Source organism: Theobroma cacao, chromosome 9, assembly GCF_000208745.1.
Source record: "Theobroma cacao cultivar B97-61/B2 chromosome 9, Criollo_cocoa_genome_V2, whole genome shotgun sequence".
Classification (NCBI taxonomy): Eukaryota; Viridiplantae; Streptophyta; class Magnoliopsida; order Malvales; family Malvaceae; genus Theobroma; species Theobroma cacao.
In genome coordinates this window covers 15,250,210-15,258,933 of record NC_030858.1, presented here as the reverse complement: position 1 = coordinate 15,258,933, position 8,724 = coordinate 15,250,210, and positions in this window count along the sequence as shown.

Below are 8,724 nucleotides of genomic sequence, written 5' to 3'. Positions count from 1 at the left end.
ATGATGGCTCTAAGGGTCATAGTTCTTGCTCTAGTCGATCTTGATCACCATGCTAAAGCTATAAAGGTAGATTTAAGAAACAGTTGTGTGGCTGATGAGTGAACATTTGCATTGTTGTTCAAATGGAAATGCAAAATTGTTAAGTTTAACATTTAATAAGACTAGGCCCATATGATTATCAATTTATGGAGCTATAAGTCTAATATATGGATGATATCTGATTTAAATGACCTTTTAATTAGGCTGTGATCTTGAGCTTTATTTTATAATTCATCATTTTATCAACATCTTTATTTTATAATTCAGTTATGAAAACATAGACATGGCTTTACATTATGGTGCAATGTTGAGTGAATGTATACAGCATTAGACTATTGCAAGGTGAACATAGTCGACCATGTTAATTTATTCCTTCATTGGTAACTTTGCTTTTGATTTCACATGACAAAATTGATTGAACTTAATGAGCTTTGAAAATGAATGAAAGAAATTTTTGGATACTTTGAAAATCTTCAAATGAGTGTTAAAGTTGAACTTAAAAGAATATCTTGAAATGCTTTGATTATTTGAACATATTTTGAATATGAATGACCGTGCTCTCGAATTAGAAGAAATATCTTTTGATTTTCTCAAAGATTTCTTGTTTTCAAAATTAAAGTGCCAGCCTAAGAATCAAATTCTTAAAAGAAAAGACTTGATTCTTAAATGAAAAGAAAGCAAAATTTATTCTTTGATTGTAAGAAGAATCAATTCTAGAGAAGAAGAAATCAGTTCTTAAGTAGAGATCAATAGTGAATAATTGATTCTAAAAATAGAAGAAGTCAGTTCTTGAATTACAGAAGCTGTAGGATTTGTAAATAACTGACACCTCAAAGACAAAGAATCGATTTTAGAGAGACATAATGCAAAAGGTAGAAAAGCAAAGAAGAAAAAATTGATTCTATATGAAGCAAATATCGGTTCTTAAAGCACCAAAAGTACATTGGTGACCAAGAAATAGATGGTACAACTAGATAAAAGTGGAGCAACAAAAATCAAGCTTAAATTCAATTTTTGGCATCAGACCATAGTAAACAACCGACACCTTGAGGCAAAAAAATTGATTCTCCAAGATTGCAAAAGTGTCACCTTTGAACCTAGTTGTAGAAGAACTAACACCTCAAAATAGAAGAATTGATTCTCTAAAGATAGAAAGCTATAGACTTTGCGAAGAACTAACACCTTAAAAGCAAAGAATAAATTCTAAAAATGCTATAAAATTTTGCAAGCTAGTTGGAACGTACAAGAAATTATTCAAATTTCACTCGAATGGGCAAAAAATTATAAAGGTTATAAATATCCGCCTTAAGGACATTAAAGCAAGGAGATTAGAGGAATTTAAAAGAATTTGAATCATCCTTGAAAAAAAAAAAGCAGAAAAACAAAACAAAAAGTTGTGAGCAAAAAGTTCCTATCTTTGAGCAAGAGTAGAACCAAAAGATCATATTTTTATTCTTCAATTGATCCTTCTTAAGCATATAGCTTCTTTAATCATTCATATCTTTGAAGAAGCTCTCAATTTTCTAATCTTAAACTTCTTTATCAACCTTTCTAAATGTTTTGAGTTAGAGATTCACTAGAATCCCTAGTTGTATTGGTTATACCTCTAAGCTAAAGGTAGAGGGCTTTTGCCTAATTCGTTAAAAAGTTACATCTTTAAAAGTTATGCTTGAACCAGAAAAAGGCAGTGTCTTGGTAAAGGTTATGCCTAATCCTACAAAAAACATGTTGTAGAGGTTACGTCTGATTCTTTGAAAGATATGTTGTAAAGGTTACTCCTGCTCTTGTCAAACTTCTTGTGCTATCAAGGGAGAGGACATAAGCATTGGAAGGCCAAACCTCTATCTTGTTGAGTACTTTTTATTTTTTTGTTCTTTACTCATTCATCTTATACTCTGTTTTGCTATTACATTCTTTCATATTTTTGCTTCATCTTCAAAGATCGTAACAAAAAAATTATTTAACAACCAATTCACCCCCCCCCCCTCTTGGTAGTTTTACTTTAAGCTTATCTTTCTAACAATTGATATCAAAGCAGGTTCTCAAATCTTTGCAAGTTTAACCATTTTTAAGAAATCCTAAACAAAAAACTTAAAGTAACAGCCATGGCATCCTCAAGCTTAATTGGTGAAGGATAATCTATGATGTGGCCTCCTTTGTTTACAGGGGTGAGGTTTGAGAACTTCATACAATTTATTGATTTAAATCTTTGGGATTTTATTGTTGATGGACCTCATATTCCTGCCAAAATCGTTAATAATGTGAAACATCTTAAAACAAGAGTTGAATGGGATGATAAGGACAAAAAGTTGATATAGTTGAATCATAAAGCTATTACAGCTATTTTATGTGCTCTTAGTGAAGATGAATTTAATAGGGTAGCTATGTGCTCTACAACAAAAGAAATTTAGGATACTTTAGAAAAGTGTAATGAGGGCACTAGTCAAGTAAAAAAGTCAAAGATTAGTATGATGACATTTGACTATAAGTTGTTGAAAATGAAGGATGAGTCCATTAAAAAAATGTTTGAGAGATTCACAAAGATCATAAGAAGACCTAAAGCTCTAGGAAGAGAGTTCCCAAATGCTCAGTTGGTGAAATAAATCCTTTACTACCTACCCAAGCCATGGAAATCTAAAGTCACTGCCATTGACGAAGCAAAAAACCTAAATATACTTAAGCTTGATAAGCTTTTAAGATCTTTACTCATTTATGAAATGACTCTTAAGCACGAGAAAGAAAAAGATAAAGCAATTAAAAGAGAATAAAAAAGAAAAGACATTGCTCTCAAAGTTGTAAAGCAGAATGATGAAAAGTCACTTAAAAATGACAATGAAAATGAGGATGATGAAAAGATAGCATTATTGATGTCACAACCCAATTTACGAGCCATGACCAACGTAAGGGCCCAATGGGTTAAGCCCATTAAGTCCAAGCAAGCCTATTTATACAATCTTATACATTAATCTATATTTCTTTAGAATCCAAAATTCATAATGTTCAAATATCATTCCTTTGAAAACAATTTATAAAACCCAATTATGCATTCATAATGGCATCATCAACCATAATATACATATATAGCTTGATAATTGAATCTTAGTATTTCACATCAAGTATTCATATACACATAATTAGACCTTGACCGTCAGCGGAGTGACTCTGAACACGATTGCTAACATTCAGTATCATGTTAAACCTATCGAGCAATGGATAGGGAAGAGCACTTTGTCCTAGGATCCAATCACTTTTAACTCAGAAAACCTAAAACATGAAGTTCAAAAACGTGAGTATAAACCCAGTGAGTGAACATAAGAATGGAACAAGCATCAATACGAGAAGTTTAAGAAAACACGATGCACTTATGTTGAAAACAATGCAATTTACCTTAATTTCTTGTCACAACGAAAATCCATTTTTGCTACAGTGAAAATAAAGTGGAAAGCATTTCTCAAATTTTAACATTCAATAATCAATGCAAGCACAATATAATTTCCATAACCTCTCTATATAAAACATATATAAACATACATACGACCACCGGCATCACTCTAACTCTCCCTCAACTCACGTGCACTCCCACACCGTACATAACTGGGTCATCATCAGCTCATGTGCACTCCCACACCACACATAGCTGAGTCATCATCAGCTCATGTGCCATACCATAGCGCACATAGTTGGGTCATCATCAGCTCATTTGCACTACCACACCGCACATAGCTGGGTCATCACCAACTCATGTGCACTCCTACACCGCACATAGTTGGGTCATAATTATCACATAATAGTATCATTCAATGCATAGCATACACATCAACATAATGTGGAAACACATGAATTCATCACATTCATATTTCACAACATAAAAACGTTTCATTAAAGGCTTGTTCCCATGCAAATTTTAAAGAAAAACCAACCGAATATCTCAAGTGGTTCAATCAAGCATATAATCATTTATTCCAAAACATTTTGATGCAAGTTCACTCACCAATCCTCGTTGATTCTTAAATTGACTCCAACTTCCCCCAATGGTTCGAATGGAGATGTGGGGTCTCGTTGGAACCTTGGTAGCTTTGTAATTGAATTCCTTTTCAAAAGCTTTCAAACTATTGTGAAAAATCTTTCTTTCTCTCTCTAGAATGTCCAATTAGTGAGAGAAAGTATTAAGGAAAGGCTTTTGAGGGTTTTAAGGTGAAAGAGTAAGAGAGCATAAAGGACTTTGTAAAAAGGTATACAAAAGCATGAAAATTGGGGTTAACTTGAAAAACTTTGTGGAGGTTTCAAAGCAAGCTTCCATGGAAGGTGAGAAAACGTGAGAAGGGAAGAAGAAGAAGTTGTTGGAAATTAGAAGAAGTTGCTAAAAAATTAGATATTTATGCCTAATGTTTATCCAATTTCTCATGAAATTACCAAAATACCCTTAACAAGGTCACTTTGTCTTCCCCTTACCTTTATACAATCTTTTTACTTCTTTGACATAGAGACAAAGTCCATAATAGTCTAGAAATACTCAGGTCCATGAAAACTTAAAAATTTTGAGTCGAAATGCAAAATGACCATTTTGCCCCTATCGTAAAAATTATTAGTATTACTATCTTCTTCATTTATTTTACCATCGTTCATTTATTCCTTAGGTCTATTTAGACCTTAATAACATTTTAGAGCTATTTCCAGGAACTCACCATGAGAAATGTTGAAATTGCCCGTGGTCTGTGTTATCGCGTCTACTACTAGTTACTGGTTTATAGAGGTCGAGGTCTCACAGTCCTCTTATCTCCTTAGTGCCCAAAATACCTTATTATACCTCAATTCACTTCCGAATCACTTTTTCTATCTCGTAAATTCTTCCCTAATAAAAATATTATTATTTTATTATTATTTCCTCGCGTGTAGAATATTTTATCCCAAACTATTTCTTTCATCTTTCATCACTTTTAAACAATATAATTAACCTCAATTGGCATTCGATAAGTGTTATTAGTCACCATATCAAAGTACGGGGTATTACAATTGACCAAAAGGTTCAACCTATTTTTAAGCAACAAACAAGGAAAGAGAAAAATTTTTAGAAGAGAAAAACCAAGAAGAGACATGTCAAAGGATGATCAAGAGAAAGACGACATCATATGTTATGAATGTAAGAAGCCTAGTCATATTAGATATGAGTGTCCAAATATGAAAAAGAAATATCCCAAGGAATCCAATAAGAAAACATTGATCACTGCTTGGACTAACAGTGATAAGTCATAGAATGAAGAAAAAGAAGAGGATGCAAACCTCTGCGATATGGTACTTGATGATCCTATGGATGAAGATGATGCACAGTCAAGCAAACAAGAAAAAAATTTGTAGTATCTTGATTCTAAATGTTTAAGTTAAAAAAATTTTATCAAAGAAATATGAAAGAACCTTGAAGCAAAAGAAAGCAATACAAGTGTTGAAGAAAATCACAATGATCAACATAAAGAACTTGAAACTGTCACCTCAATGGATAGAGATCCTACTCCAATTTTCAACAAAGAAAAATCATCTACGGAACTTCCAAAGTTTAATGGTGAAAATTATTCTTAGTGGAAAATTTAAATGAAGTAATTCATTAAAGCAAATTATCTTAAAATTGAAAAACAATTGAAAAAAAAAACCACTTAAGATGATCAGTGAAATGTATGAATGGGACTCAAGTGATTGAAAAGCACTAGAGCTGAATGCTAAAGCCATGCATATTCTTTTCACTGCACTTAAAGAAGGATCATACAAAAGAGTTTTTATATGCAACAGTCTCAAAGAAATATGGGAGAAACTAGAATCTCTGTATGGAGAGAAAAAGTTGGAGGAAGAGTATTGTGAAAAAGAAAGTTCAACAAGTGATAAAGAATCAAATAGGATTAAATCCTCAAGGCACTATTGTGAGGCAAATTCTTCATCTTGTAAACCATGTTCATCCTCAAATCAGGAAGAAAGGATTAAAATCTTGACAAATGTTATGTTCACATATACACTTGATGAATTTGAAGAAATCTTTACTGATCTGGTCATAAATATAAAAACATAAGCTTAAAAAATAAAAAAAAGATTTCAAGGTTTTAGTATTGAAAATGACTTGTTGGCAAATGAAAAACTTAAGTTAAGAAATGAAAATAAGAAACTAAAATTGGAATTGAGGTTATGTCAAAAGAATCTAAATACTATAGGTAAGGAAAATACAAACTAAGAAATACTATTGAAAATTACAAGAAGAAAATCATCTGAATAGACTTTATAAGTAGAGTAATAAATTTTTTTGTGATTGCTCCGACTAACAAAAAAGATCCAAAGAAATTTGGATTCCATAAATTTAAATGAGAAATTGTCTTGCAGGTAAACTAAGGTAGAAAAAAGCAAAGTCTTAAAGATTGGCACACAATGAAAATAGGTGATTTCTATGCTAAAAGTCACTTATCTAAGAATAACCATTGATTGTATTCTTATTTTAAGTATCTAAGAAATTGATTGATTTATCCTTGATTAAGTAGTATACATTATGTCTTGAATATCATCGACTGAAATTGATTGCATTAAGTTGATTATTGAGTCATTTTTTTAAATGATACTCTAATGAAAATCTTGTGTGTTAATTTGTTGCATTCATGCATCATAACATAATCATGCATTCTTTTTGGCTCAAAGAAAGTTGTGTACTGAACAAAATTCTTCCATAAAATTGACTTTTTTGTAGTTTGTCTTTTTTTCCCTAACATTCGAGAATTGACTTCTAGTTCTCAAAGAATCAATTCTAATCATATAAAAATTGAATTTTTTAAAAAAAAAAAAAAAACCCTGAACTTCCAACTTCAAAAGATATGTTTAAAATAACTTCTGAAGGTCATAACCTTTCACATTTTGAAGAAATGTCTATTGGAAAGTGAAAAGGTTGAAACTTTTCAACATTTCCTTTCCCTTTGTAACTATATATTAACTTTTCATTCAAGGTACACAATCTTCAAAGAAGAAATCTGTTTAGTACACAAGAAAGCAATAACTCTTTTTCAAATTCTTATCTTAATGGCCCTAAAAAGACCACCATAAGAGAAAGGAAAGGGTTGTGAAAAGTCGCTTAAGAAACAAAAAAGTTAGGAGACTAATTTTTTCTACATGCATTTTTCATCTAAAAAGAAAAGAAAAAGGTTTGATGAAGATTATGCTACAAAAAAGATACCCCATGGTAGAATGATTAATTTGGAATGGCTTGAAGAGGATATTGGATGGTCGTATATCACAAATTTAAGAGAACTAGGATGGTATTACTATTTGAACTTGAAGAAAGGAGTCTATGAATACCTTGTCAGAATTTTCTACTTAAATGAAACCACTGTCTATGAAAGAGAAAATGACAAGGATCCAGTCAATCATGAAAACTCATTCCTTGAATCCATCTTTAGGAATAACTATGCCATGACTCCTGCATTACTTCAAAATGTCTCAAAGTTAAAACCTGTTAGTGAAGATGCAATTATTCACTTAGGAGAAGAAAAGCTATCTCTAAAAAGGAATTAGCTGTAAACTTTCTAGTTGGACCAATCATTAATTTAAAGTTTTCAAATAATGTCTTAAGACTAAATTTACATGACAAAATCTTGCACTTCATAGTTGCTCATAATATTAGACCTTTTGGAAGCAAGCTTGAGACTATGACAACTGAAGAAATGTGGTTTATGCACCATATAAAGAAGAAAACACTAATTGATTATATCCAATTTATCTTCAAAGATATGACAACCCTGGTCTGAGAAACACAAAAGTGATTTGGCATAGGAATGGTGATTTCTAAGTTAATTTACAAGTTGAAGATTGACACTTAGAATGAGAAACCCAAAAGATAGAAGATAACTAAAACGTTAAATAAATATGCTCTTAAATATATGGGATATGAGTATAGAGTTGATTTTAATACTTGGATAAAGAAGGACATGTTGGCAAGACACAGAAAAAGATACCAACTCTAGCTCTAACCTTAGCCTGGATTCTGAATTTGACTCTTAGATAGTTGCATTGCATAACATTTGCATACATTTTCCTTAATGCCAATATATATTGCAAATGATCTTGTGTATATGACTTTACTTAATGAAATATCTTTTTAAATTATGTTTCTCTATGTTGATTGGTGATTGATTGAACTTATTTGTAGTGAACGTCTCTATGTTTTATCCTTTAAATGTTATTTGATCATTATACTTAATTTGTGCTACTAATGCTCTATTTTTCTATAAGTGTATTTCCCATTATTCCTATACTCTATTTTCTATTCCTTTTTTATATAACCAAAAGGAGGAGAAATATTGTGAGTAAATTTTCAAAGCTTAACTTTTCATTATGGCTAGATTTTTCAAACTGATTTCAAAAGTTTTTTCAAACTTAAATATAAATCATTTTGAAAAAGCACAAATTCAGTGAGTGCTTTACTTGAGAAAAATAGTTTGAAATCTTGATCATATTTTCAGGGAAAGTTTTCTTCAATGAGCAAATTTAACTCTTAATTTTGTCATATCAAAGAAAGGGAGATTGTTAGCTTTGCTCTTGTTTTGACATGACAAAATTGATTGAATTTAATAAGCTTTGAAAATGAATGAAAGATACATTTGGATATGAAAAAAATCCTCAAAGGAGTGTTAAAGCTAAACTTAAAAGAACGATATATTGAAA